Genomic DNA, 12835 nt, shown 5'->3' with positions numbered 1-12835 from the left:
ATGCATAGTTAAATTTGAAAGGAATTTTCTTTTAGATTACAGTTTCAGATTTTGTTTACCTGAAACAAATTTTTCAACCTCTTCCACTTTGTTTAAACCAGTTTCGATTGTCTCTTTAAAGATCTTTCTTTATGGGTTGCCAAACAAGACAATGCTCTCTGCTCCAACATAACGTAAGTGTTTACTTTCTCCCTGTTGCTCTTGTCTGCATGTTTCACGAACTCTTTTCACAAGTCATCAAACAGCTTCAAACCTGACTGTTCCCCCACATTTTTTAGAACAAGAGATGTTCCTCTGTTTTTTCAATGCTTGACTTGAGTCTCCTCCTCCTCAGAAAGTCTTCTCAGGACTAAATACAACCTGTCAATCCAGTTCCCCGTAGTGTTGCTAAGTGTTTCCCAGTAGCTTGTTTCCGTGGACTTTGTTTATTTCTACGCATTTTCTACCTTGTACTTAGATGAGAATTTTCCCAGGTACTCTGCCTCACTGTAAACTGTCTTTTACAATTTCTTCAGAATTTTAAACTTTAGGGAAATCAGTTTACACGTTTCTCCCTCTGTCCCCTATTTGGGGAGTTATTGGTCATCAAAAAGCTCTCATTTTCAAAAAGAGTATAACAATAATAAATAGTTCCTATGGCACTTTTAGTTTATAGAGTTTTTACATGTATTATGTAACCTCATAACAATCCTGTGTTTTAAGTAATAATTATCCCTCTCTTGGCAAGACACCCAGGGTTAGATGATTGCAAAAATTAACTCCATCTTTTAATTCTAAGACTAGTGTGATTTGCCCTATACCACAAGTGCCTAAGCAGCATCATAATCACAAAATACATGAGAAAGAAGATACTTTTTGTTGTTTTTATGGAAAACAATTAATGCATTTCCCTTGTTCTGAGAATGAGAGTACACTAGGAAAAAAATGAAAAACTGGAGACTCTTAGAATGTTTCCTCTAGATAAATAAATATTATTATATCAGTGACAATCCATGTCCGTTCTTCTTGGCTTGATATTTTCACTTCCAATTTTTATTTTAAGGAAATAATCAGAGATACATATTAGGATGTATATCTAAAGACATTTTTATATTATTTATTGGTGAAATCTAGAAGCAATGTAAACAAATAAAGGAATAATTGAATTAATTATAAAACATCCATCTGATCAGAATTATGCAGCCATTAAGAATCTACAAAGTGCTGACATGAAAAAATACACTACATAAGTAGATTGATTGATTGATTGATTGAGAAATAAATTATAGACCACAAGTTTGTAAAAATAAAGAGAACCAGAAAAGAGAAGAAAGAACAAGAAAGGAAAACCATTCAATGGCACACATGCCATTAAAAAAGTAAATATAACAAAATGCTAAAAATATATTTTTCAAGTAGTATATGGAGAATCTATCATCTATCTATCAATCTATCTAATATCTTCTCTTACAAATAATATAAATGTTTTTAATACATACTGATATATTATGAAACTAATATTTAATGAAACATTTAAACATTAAATATTAATGCAAAAATTAATAATAAACCATATTGTAAGAAAGGTTTAATGCTGACTATTAATTACTACAGTGGGATGAAAGTACTTGAGTGAAGCAAATTTTGGAGTTTTCTTACTAAAGAAATACTGAGAAAAATATGAAGCAAAATATGTGTTAATTTTCCTTGAAGATGTAGGAATGGGCCAGTTCTTAACCATTTCTATGTAACTGTAAGTGCATTACTGAGCAAGATAAACGTCAAATGTCTATGTAACTAGAAAGTCAATCCTACCTACACTAAGGAGAATGAAAAAAACAGGTGACAGAAGAGAAAAGTTTGCACTAAGCTTGTGCATTCCTGCAATTGCAACTCCTTTCTCATCATCCCCTTAGGAAAACAATGACTCACCAAGATAGCAAAGGTCCCCATGAGTGATAACACTAGATTAGTAGGATCGTGATAGCCGAAACAAAATGCCAACTTCCTTCTGTGGAATCCTGGTCACTGAGAAAAACAGCATTTTGCAACACTTTCTGTTCCCTTGTATTTTGGATTGTTAGCTAAAAATATCTCTCTACCCCTAAAAAATTTTTTTTAATGTTCTTCTAGAGAAATCATTTTCTGCCTAGACCTGACAATGAATTCTGGGCCAGAGGTTAAAATTATTCATTTCATTTTTCAAGTCTTTCCAATTGGAAGCAAGCTGGAAAAGCCCAGGTGCTTCGTAGTTTTCAGTCCTTTAAATATAACTGAATCATAGGACCTCAGCGTTAGGTGGTAATTTTAAAAGCACACCATTTCTCATGAACAGCCCTTCAAATTCTGCTTCAGTGCTTCCAATGATTGGAAATTCATTACTTTGTAAATAAGCATTTCCCTTTATTTTTTCTTTTTTAAAAAAGATACAAACTCTTCTTGAAAAATAAAACCAGGCTTTTTAAATTATAAAAGTGCTCATAGGGGAAAAAACGTGGGTACAGAAGGATATAAATGGAAAAGTTCATTTTCTCCTTTACATTTTCTTGGCCAGAGGTAAAGATGATTCATGGGGTTTTGTTGTTGGTATTACTGTTTATTTCTGTCCAGAAATATTTTATGTACAATCATGCATATTTTCATATCATTTCAATTTTACACAAATGGAATTAGGCAGTACGTATCAATTCACAACTAGGTTTTTCCATATATTATATCCTGACTACTTTCCATAATAGTATTGTGATCTATCTCACTCTATTTGCAATGGTGCATACTATTTCATTATATAGATTAATATAGCTGTACTATCATCAATTCTATTTTTGATTGACTTTAATTCTTAGAAAATATTAATTCCTATCAACTTGATATTTATCTTCTTGCAACTTACCACCTCCTGCATCATTCCACTTTCTATTTTCTCTTCAATATGATAGTATTTCAAATATTTGAAGATCATTATTATGTCTCTGCTAAATTTCATGTCCTTCAATCCATTACCACAGCAAGACAAGCACGAAGAAATATAATATTAATGGACATGAGATTCAATATAACCAATCAAATACTGAAAACCATACAAGGAAAATAGTAAGATTTTGAAAAATGCACATGATATTTCATTTTCATTTACTTCTGCTAATGGCACTCACTGTTTCTGAGCTTGGCAATAGAAAGGAGAAGGAAGCACTTTCCAGATAGTGATCTTTAAAAGGCATGAAAGGACTGAGTCTACTCAGAGCAAGCAGGTGAACAAACCTTGCGTTCAAGAGGCATTTACAAGGGAAGCGAAAACACACAAAATGAGAAAAATCCATTCTCTATAATATCAAAGAGAGCCTCAAATTGTTGCTGTGTTCCTTGAGGCTGGGGGCATTGGCTCATTTGGCCTGAGAATTGGCCCGGGGGGGAAAATACAGTCTCTTAAACTGTAGATTTCAAGAGCTGTGTATATTTATTTTCCCCAAGGAAAAGAGAATCCCTCTGCCCCAAGTCTCCTGAGGCCATCCTTTTGAGAACTCCTCCAGGCTACTAAGAGGTAAGGAAGATAGAACCTGAAGGCTGGTCTTAAGGGTTTCATTAGAAATGCGGGTCACTGAGGAAGGAGATGTTTTCATTTGCCTACTGACTGTTGGGGATTGTTGGAGTGTAGAAACCAATACAGCATTGAGTTTTAATAAAATAAACCACGTGAATACTGAGTAAGTGTACAAAGGGAGGACATGACATTTCAGCAGCCTACAGCAAATTTTCTTGAGTCTCACTGACATACATCTCAGCCCTGCTTTTCCATTTAGGGAGATCCATCACCCACACCACACTGGGAAAGGGCAGAAGACACTGTCAGAGCCCTTCCTTGTGCTCCCTTTGGTTCATTCTCTGATCCTGCTGGAGGGAAAATGAAACAGCCATGAACTTCCAATAAGTTTAATTTCTGACTTAGCACATAAGGATGTGCACCCATGGGAGATGTTTGAGTAACATTTCAGTCACTCTGTTAAAGGAGATTGCCACAAGGGCCTTTAATCCAAACTAATAATTTTTTTATTCTGAATTGGCCCTGTTTTCTCTCTGATTACAAAGAGAATGCTTGTTCATTACAGAAAAAACAGAAAAGGAAAAATAACTAACGTAAATCACTTGTGATTTCCAATTTAGAAATCAACACCATTAACTTTTTGATGAATAGGTTTCTAATCTTTTATGCATTCATATGTGTGTACCTGTCTATACACACATGTATTTATGTTTATGGTAAAAATGGGATGATTATTACTTTTGTAGCCTTTCTTTATTTTAATAATATGAGATCATGCTATACAAACTTCCTTATATCCAGTTTGTTTTTTTCTTAAAAGTGTATTTTGAACCTTTCCCATATCAATAAACATTTTCCTACATTATAATTTTTAAATAGTTGCCTTGCCTTTTATTACAGGAATGCTCCTTATAATAATATGGTTTGTTTGAATCAAGATTCAGACGAGCACTGCTTACTGCATTTGATTGCAACTCGTTAAAGTTTTGAGTCTAGACCAGAGTTTCTCAACAGTGGTGCTGTTGACACTTTGAACCTGCTAATTGTTGTGAGTGGGTGTGGGGTGAGTTAGGAGGGGAGATGATCTTCTGTGTTACGAGATGTTTAGTGGGATCACTGGCCTCCACCCACCCAGAGGACAGATGCCAGTAGCATCCTTCTCCCTTTTCCCACTGTATTGGAGAAAATAAAAAATGCCTCTAAACATTAGCAAATATTGCCTGGAGGGCTAGTGTATTTCAACATCCCATTTCCCCAATGTTTTAAAAGTCTCATTTACACATTAAAAAGCCAGGTCAAAATTTTACTTTCTAGATGGCATTTACTCATGGCGTCGTTAAATTTGTTGTATCTTCTGTACTTCTTATAAATTGGAAATTAGTTCTAAAGGCTTAATTGGATTCAGGTTCAACTTATTAAATTATATTAGCTATATTAACCTGGATATTCTATAACCTGCAATATAGTATATTAAACTATGGACTATATTAAACTGTATGTAAAAACACATAAAAATTGGCATATATATCGGTTATATATATATATAATTTATAAATCTGATAATCAAGTAAAGTTCTTGTCTGATTTAACAAAAATACAGGACATCCAGTTAAATGCTAATTTTAAATAAATAGTATAATTTTTAGGATAAGTATATTACAAATATTACATGGGATATACAAAATAAATTATTGTTTTTTGAAATTCAAATTTAGTACAGCATTCTGTATTTTATCTGGGAAGTCTAATCAGGAGACACATACTGTTTTGTTGTCTTACTCTACGCAAAGCTGATTTCAAAATACTACATTGTACCTCATAAATAAAAACAATTATTATGTGTCAAGTAAAAAATAAAATTTAGGCCAAGCATGGTGGCTCATGCCTGTAATCCCAGCATTTTGGGAGGCCAAGGCAGCCAGATCACTTGAGATCAGGAGTGCAAGACCAGTCTGGCCAACATGGTGAGACACAGTGTCTACCAAAAATACAAAAATTAGCAGGACGAGGTGGTGTGCACCTATATTTCCTGCTACTCAGGAGGCTGAGGCAGGAGGATTGCTTGAACCCGGGAGGCAGAGGTTTCAGTGAGCCAAGATCATGCCACTGCACTCCAGCCTGGGTGACAGAGTGAGCCCCTGCCACAAAAATAAATAAATAAACAAACAAATAAATAAATAAAATTTAAATGCACGCAAAAAAGCTAATTGATCAATATTTCAGGTGGCAACAGCTTGTTCCTCCATTCAAATGGATCCCGTCCACCTTTATCATTTAGTTTATTGATAACTTTTGTCTAAATCATTTTTTAAAATTAGGAGTTGCAAAACAGTGCTTTCTTAATCATGTCATTTCTTTTACATTTAGCCAATGGAATTATTTTATATAGAAGTTTCTTTCATACTTTAGCTTGGGGTGCAAGTTACAAATGAGTAAAACTGGAACTTAAGCCTCAATCTTCTAATTCTGATCTAGCGTGTATTCTATTACATCCAGTGAAAGAAGCTATTCTGACTACAAATAGTCATAATTCAGCAAGCCTATGTCCTATAATTAGCAGATATGTGAGATGGCAGGAATATATTATAGGGGGAGGAGGCAGTACCTGCAAACTGAAGCAAGTTTATAAGTGATTTCCTAAGTAAAAAAGATTAATTCTCTGGAAATAAGCGGTAAACGATGGTGCCCCAAAGAAAAAAGAATCATGCACATTTGAAAAATCTATGGCATTTTTTCATTTCCCTCTATTCTGGCCACAAATTATGAATAACACATTTCAAAACAACCCATGCTTCCAACTACACAGCCATGGATGTGCCGTGTAAAACCAAATTGCTTGTGGCTTCTGAGAGGACAAGAGTTTTGGTTCACAAACACACTGTAAAAGGCAGAGGCAGGGCAAAGAAGACTCCCTTTTCTTTAGCCATGTGACTAAGGTAGCACAAAGAATTTCAGCTTCCTTTTTACTCATTGACTTTATTATACTGTATTTCTAGTTAATTAAATTTACAGTCAAATATCCTGTGGTTAGAATTGTAGAAAGAGCATTAGAAGTTCATCTCTTTCCCATACTTTACATATTCTCATGAGGACTGGCAGGCCATCGGTCATAAAAGAAAATATTCTGTGATACTAATTACCATAGAAATTAACTAAAGAGTATGTCCTGGATGCTGGTTTTCCTAAGTACAGATGCAAAGACAAGATTGGTGGTTTCCACAAAGGATGAATAATTGGAGATAAAAAGAGTTGTCCAGAATTCTCTAGTGCTCTTTTAGAAATATATATATATAAAATGTATATGTAGATATACGTATTTATAGATGTCTATATATACATAGTTATATGTATTATTTCATATATTATATATAAATCTATAATTATATATGCATATTTATATATGTATGTATGTTTATATATAAATATATAATTATATATTATATAGATGTATTACATATGTGTATGTGTGCAGATAGATAAAGACTTACATCCAAGGAAGGAAAGGATGATTTATTAGGTTGTAACATCTTGATATAATAATCAATGAGTTAATTGCTAATTTGCCTGTCTAATAAATACATATTAAAAGTCTAAGCATGCTCTCCACTGCGCTAAGTATCAGATAAAGAGCAATGAACTAAACTAATATAGTCATTGACTTCAATGAGGATGTGATAAGAAGCTAGACCAGGAAAGATGCAATTTTCATATATTGTGATACATGCTATGATAAGGTAAGAATGGAGTAATATGGGAACAATAAGTAATCTTCGGGCATGCATTTTAATATATGAATTGCTTACATTCACCAGAAAGTGGAAGCCTTATGGAAATGACTGGTCTGGTACATTTACTGTTAAAAATGAATGCATTCACATTCGAAGTTATTTTGTAAGTTTGAGTAATGTCTCAGAGACTGGTCAGCTCCAGTGAGTTTACCATTGAGATCTAGGGCTTGCATGGTAGAGACACAGAATCTGGATCATGGGGGCTACACCAAGATTTTTCTAATTACAAATTCATCAGACTGTTCTTGGTGATTTTCCTACTTCATAACTGAAACATTTAACACTATTAATCACTCTCCCTCTTGAAATGCTCTTCAGCCTTGGTTTTCTGACACTACTATCTCCTGGTGTTTCTATTAGAGTTTACTAGATGTGGTCAATTAGCATGTAGTGTGCATCTGTCAGTCTGCGCTGCAGAGGATATGGTGAATGTCATTTACTCTGGTGATTCAGTTAACCTGGGTTGTCAACAGAGCTCTACTGCACTCTTATCATTTCAGTATGTGATTAACCTAATTATTTTAACCATCCACTCACTCTGTCACATCATTATAATTTAATTCTGTCTGTGTTACTACGTGGTATTTTTTTAAATCATTTGTTCACTTTTTACTTGACTTTCTTCCCATGTTGTACTATACTAATCCTCGAGGGCACCTGTTCTCTCATCCTTTCCTGTATCTTCAACTAAAGCAGAAGCAGAAACAACAACAGGAGACTTATAATTTAGTACTGCATTTTCCACTAATCAATTGCTTAGATATATAATTCTCACAAAGCATTCTGAGGGGTTCGGACTTCTTAATCCGTAAAGTGAAGAAATTTAAATCGATTATATCTATGGTCCTTTCCTTTTTAACATTTTTCCCATACTTTAAGGCTTATGATGAAAACTGATCAGGAAACTGGAAATAACATGTCTTCCCCAAGTGACTTCTAACAAATATCCCATGGTTATCATCAGTCCTGCCATTTTTCCACTATTCTGCTTCCAACTCCTTTCTTTCTTTGACTTCCACTTTCAAATCTATCACCACCTCCTGCTGCTCTTTCTTTTCTGCCAGCTCAGAGTCAGAGTCACAGAAGACGAGGTTACTATAGATCTTGAACTGTCAACCTGGCAGGCCAGATAGGAGAATGAAGGACTCATCAACTAGCCAGTAGCGGTCACTGTTCTTTGGAAGCCACCTTAGAACCAAATTGTTCAAGTAACTTAACTGTTATCTTCCTGAACTCCTGCAAGTCCAATTGCCAGAAAACATCTAGATGTTGGACCTGCAGAAGACCTTAGCACACTTGTAGTACAACCTTTCCATTTCATACACACAACTGTGTTGAAAGAAGTCTCAACTTGTGAGGTGTAAACATGGAATCATCAATTTTTAAAACTGCTACTACTGCTGTGAACCCATTCTTCTTGGGTAAGAGGCTCCCTTAATGACTTCTTAGACTAATTCCATAACCTTTTAATCACTTTATGTTACTAAAACAGTCTCATTGGAGTTATTAGACACAATCAAATCTAATTAATTTTGATTTTATAAAATTAATCAATTTAATTTTATCTTCTATTCAAAATTCTTTTCGGTCTCCAGAATCCTCCACCTATCTACCACTAAGCATAGGTTAAGTTTATGACTCCAGTGGCTTGTTATGTGTTGGGAGGTAATGGGTTATGGCCATGGCCACACTACTCACATCTCTCCCTCTTCCCAAAATCAGCCCCTTCCTTGAGAGTATGAAGAAAGCAACTCTCCATGCTGTATTAGCTGTCGGCTCCCTGTTTTGTTTTAACTGCTATTCCTGTGTGAACACTACCTCATAAGTGGAGGGCAGATTGTGGTAGTGTAACCTTTTTGCTAGTTGTCACCATTTCTCTAGCATTATTCATTGTTCTTTCTCATCTGCAGTGATTCAAATGTAGGTGCTTTCGTGGGAATACCTTTATAGGTTCTCCAGAAGAACCTATGTCCTACGCATCTGCACAGCAAAAAGAATGACCTATTCACTTATGGTTCAATCAATTCTACTTTCCTCTGGTCTCATTGCAGGCCACCCACTCCAGAGCCTCTTGTTATTAGAGTGTCCCCTTTGAGGGAGAGGGACAATATGGCTTAAGTTCTTGTCACTTTCCTTTATGCCCACCTAACTCAGGCACACTTAAGTAAGTGCCACACAATGGAGGCTAACTCCTAGCACCCTCTCTCTCAGGTCCATCACTTTGCCTTTTCCTGCAAACCCTAGCAGTGTCAGATTCTCTATCAGTACCTTGCCTCATAAAGTTTAAGTCAAGAGATGACCACAAACTCTCAACTTATTGGAGAGAATAATTAAGTAATCCCAAATGTTGTGGCTGAAGTGCTGGAACACCTTGCTGAATGCCTTTCTTCCCCATGTTTAAGATCCCTACCATTCAGACCTCTAAACTTCAAATCCTGGCTTTGCCATTCACTAGTTGTATAATCTAAACCTCTCTACCTCATTAAAAACAAGGATGCTGATAGTACCTATTTCATAGGATTCCTGTGAGTATTAAATAGGATAAAGCCCAATGCCTGAATACAGACAGTGTTCAAAAAATATTAACAATTACCTGTGCTTATTTTGTTGTTAGAAGACATCTTAGTTTCTCCATTATTGTTCCTGCTTATGGAAATCAAGTTTTTAATCAAGTCATTGTGGTTTGGAGGAACTCCCTTTTTCTGCATTTTCATATTCTATACAGTATTCCATATATTGTTATGCATATGGCTACTGCTTAAAAAATCAAGAAATACGTTGCAGTTTCTCTGATATAATGCATTTTTCTGAAATGCAAATTAGCCTATATGCTATTGGCAAGGCAAGGAATAATGTCAATACAACATTGAAGTTGGTTAAAACAAGATTCTTTTATAGCAAGTTAATATTTTGGACTACCAAGGAACAGCTAACACAAATCTTACTAGCACAGTGGAACATGGCAAGGAATAGAATATTCTACACAGTAACTCTTGACTTCAAAGTTTTCTCTTGGCTCAGTTTTACCACAAGTGTATCTTGAGCATGTTTATTCTCTGGTTTCTCCCGTCTTTGTGTATTTTCTCTTTGTCATCTTCTTCCACCAACCTTTGAAAATGATCAAGTCCTAGATTTATTGTTAATTTTATTTATTACAAATTTAACGTATTTTTTAACTGCACAGTTCATTTGGTAGAAATACTAATGTTTACGTTAGTGCTCTGGTTATAGGTTTTGCATGATCTGTAACAGTATTTTTTTCTCTCAAAGGCTTGTTATTTTTAGTGTACTTTTGCAGAATGCAAAATAATTTAAAAAAATAAATGTATGTTACATGTTATGGCAGAAACACCTGTGTTATGTTCAAGAAAGATTTAAATTGAATGAGTGAAAGCCACTTCTCTCTTCTTGGTTATGCAAGGGCTTAACTTCTTCAATTATTTAACTTGTACTTCCCTTATTCCCTCTCTGCTTACTGAATTATTCCTGTTAGCTAACAAATGCAATCCAGCATCTTATATAAACAAGAATCCTCCCTTAACTCCACATCTTCCTATACCACCATTCCGTAGCAAAACTTCTCAGAACATTGTCTGCACATGTTGCCTATACTTCCTCACTTCCTATTCACTTTTCTAAGCCCACTTCATTTTGGTTTTTATACATATTACTCCACTGAAATTGCCATTGTTAAAGTCCCAAAAACTTCCGTGTTGTTAGATTCAGAGGATAATTGTATTCTCTATTTTACTTCACCTCTCAACAAGATTCAATATAATTAACCATTTCCCCTAGAATTGTACTCTCTTCTTAGCTTTAGTGACATAATTCCCTTAGAGTTTTCTTACCTTACCAGCTATTTTCTCTAGTCTCTGTTCTGGGTCTTCTGATGCCCATCTTCAAGATATTTAAATTTCCTAGAGTTCTGCTCAGACTTTCTCTGTTGCTTAATTTCTTTTTATCTGTCTTCAGCTGACCTCATCTTACTCAGTGGCTTTAACCTATGCCAGTGATTCTCTACTTTCTCTACTTTGTGTATCTAATACAGACATTTCTACTGGTCTCCAAACTTTTTTTGGTAACTGTCTATTTAGCACAAACTCTTAGATACAATAAAGATGCTTCAAACTAAAACACTTCTAAACTGGAACACTTGGTTGATTTCTCCCCAATTCTAGTACTTCCCTTAAATCTAGTACTTCCTCAGTCTTCACCATGTAATTACTGTCTACCCAGTTATTACAGCCAGAAATTTAGGAATCATACTTTATACTTTCTGTGCCCTCCAATCTGCCAATAAGTCCCATTGATACCACCCCCAGTATATACCTCAAACCCATCAACTTTTCTTTATACTACCACTTCTCTAGACCATATATCATATTTTGACTCTTAAACCATTTCCCAATATCTGCTTAAAAACCTATAGATTACGTGATGACGTACCTATCTACATATAGATAGATCGGTAGACATTGAGAGAATGCGTGTGTACACACATATACTATACATATACATGTCTATGGTTTGAGTGTTTATTCCCTCCAAACTTCGTGTTGAAACTTAATTTCCAATATGGTAGTATTGAGAAGGGGGACCTGTAAGAGGTAATTGGTTCACAAAGATTCTACCCTCATGAATGGATTAACCTATTTATGAATTAATAGATTAATTGAATAATGGGTTATCATGGGAGTGAGACTGGTGACTCTAAAAGAAGAGGAAGAAAGTCTAGAGCTTACATGCTCAGGCCCCCCCTTGTCATGTGATGCTCTGTGCCACCTACTAAGAAAGAAGGTCGCCACCAGTTAGGCCACTTGACCTTGGACTTCACAGTCTCCAGAACTTCAAGAAAGAAATTTATTTTCTTTATAAATTTCAGTCTCAGATATTCAGTTATAGCCACAGAAAATAGACTAAGACATACATGAAAAGCCATCAAACTGTATTAAGCAGAGGAATAGATAGATGATAGATAGATAATAGAGATATAGATATACATACACACTCTGTGTGTGTGTGTGTGTGTGCACGCATTCTTTTGCTTCACACAGTCTGATGGCCCTTCCTTAGCTTTCAAATAAAATCCCAACACTTTTTCATGTTCTGCCAGGCCCTCACGATCTGGCACTAATGTGTATCTCCAATCTCGTTGTATGCCATTGACCTTCTACTCGCTATGCTTCAACCCTAATTCCTTCTCTTAATTTCTACAATTCTCAAGTCTTTCTTTTTATGGGGACTTTCAACTTTCCACTGCTTGAAAATTCTTATCAAGATAGCCCTTGATAATTCTGAAGTTATCTTTTTCTTTTAAAGATACATTGGCATCATGAGATTATTGAAATATATAGTTGATTGGTACAAATTCAATTTAGGAATTGAGAATATAAAAAATTTTTACTTTACATTCTCCACTACAGACTTCTAATTAACTGATGCCTCTTGGGTCATGCAGAAAAGATTTTCTTCATATATCTTTCTGCAACGTGACTGTGCTATTACCTGTGATAAAGAGGGCTGTTTT

Source organism: Trachypithecus francoisi, unplaced genomic scaffold (assembly GCF_009764315.1).
Source record: "Trachypithecus francoisi isolate TF-2019V2 unplaced genomic scaffold, Tfra_2.0 Lachesis_group5, whole genome shotgun sequence".
NCBI lineage: Eukaryota > Metazoa > Chordata > Mammalia > Primates > Cercopithecidae > Trachypithecus > Trachypithecus francoisi.
This window is presented reverse-complemented; position numbering follows the sequence as displayed.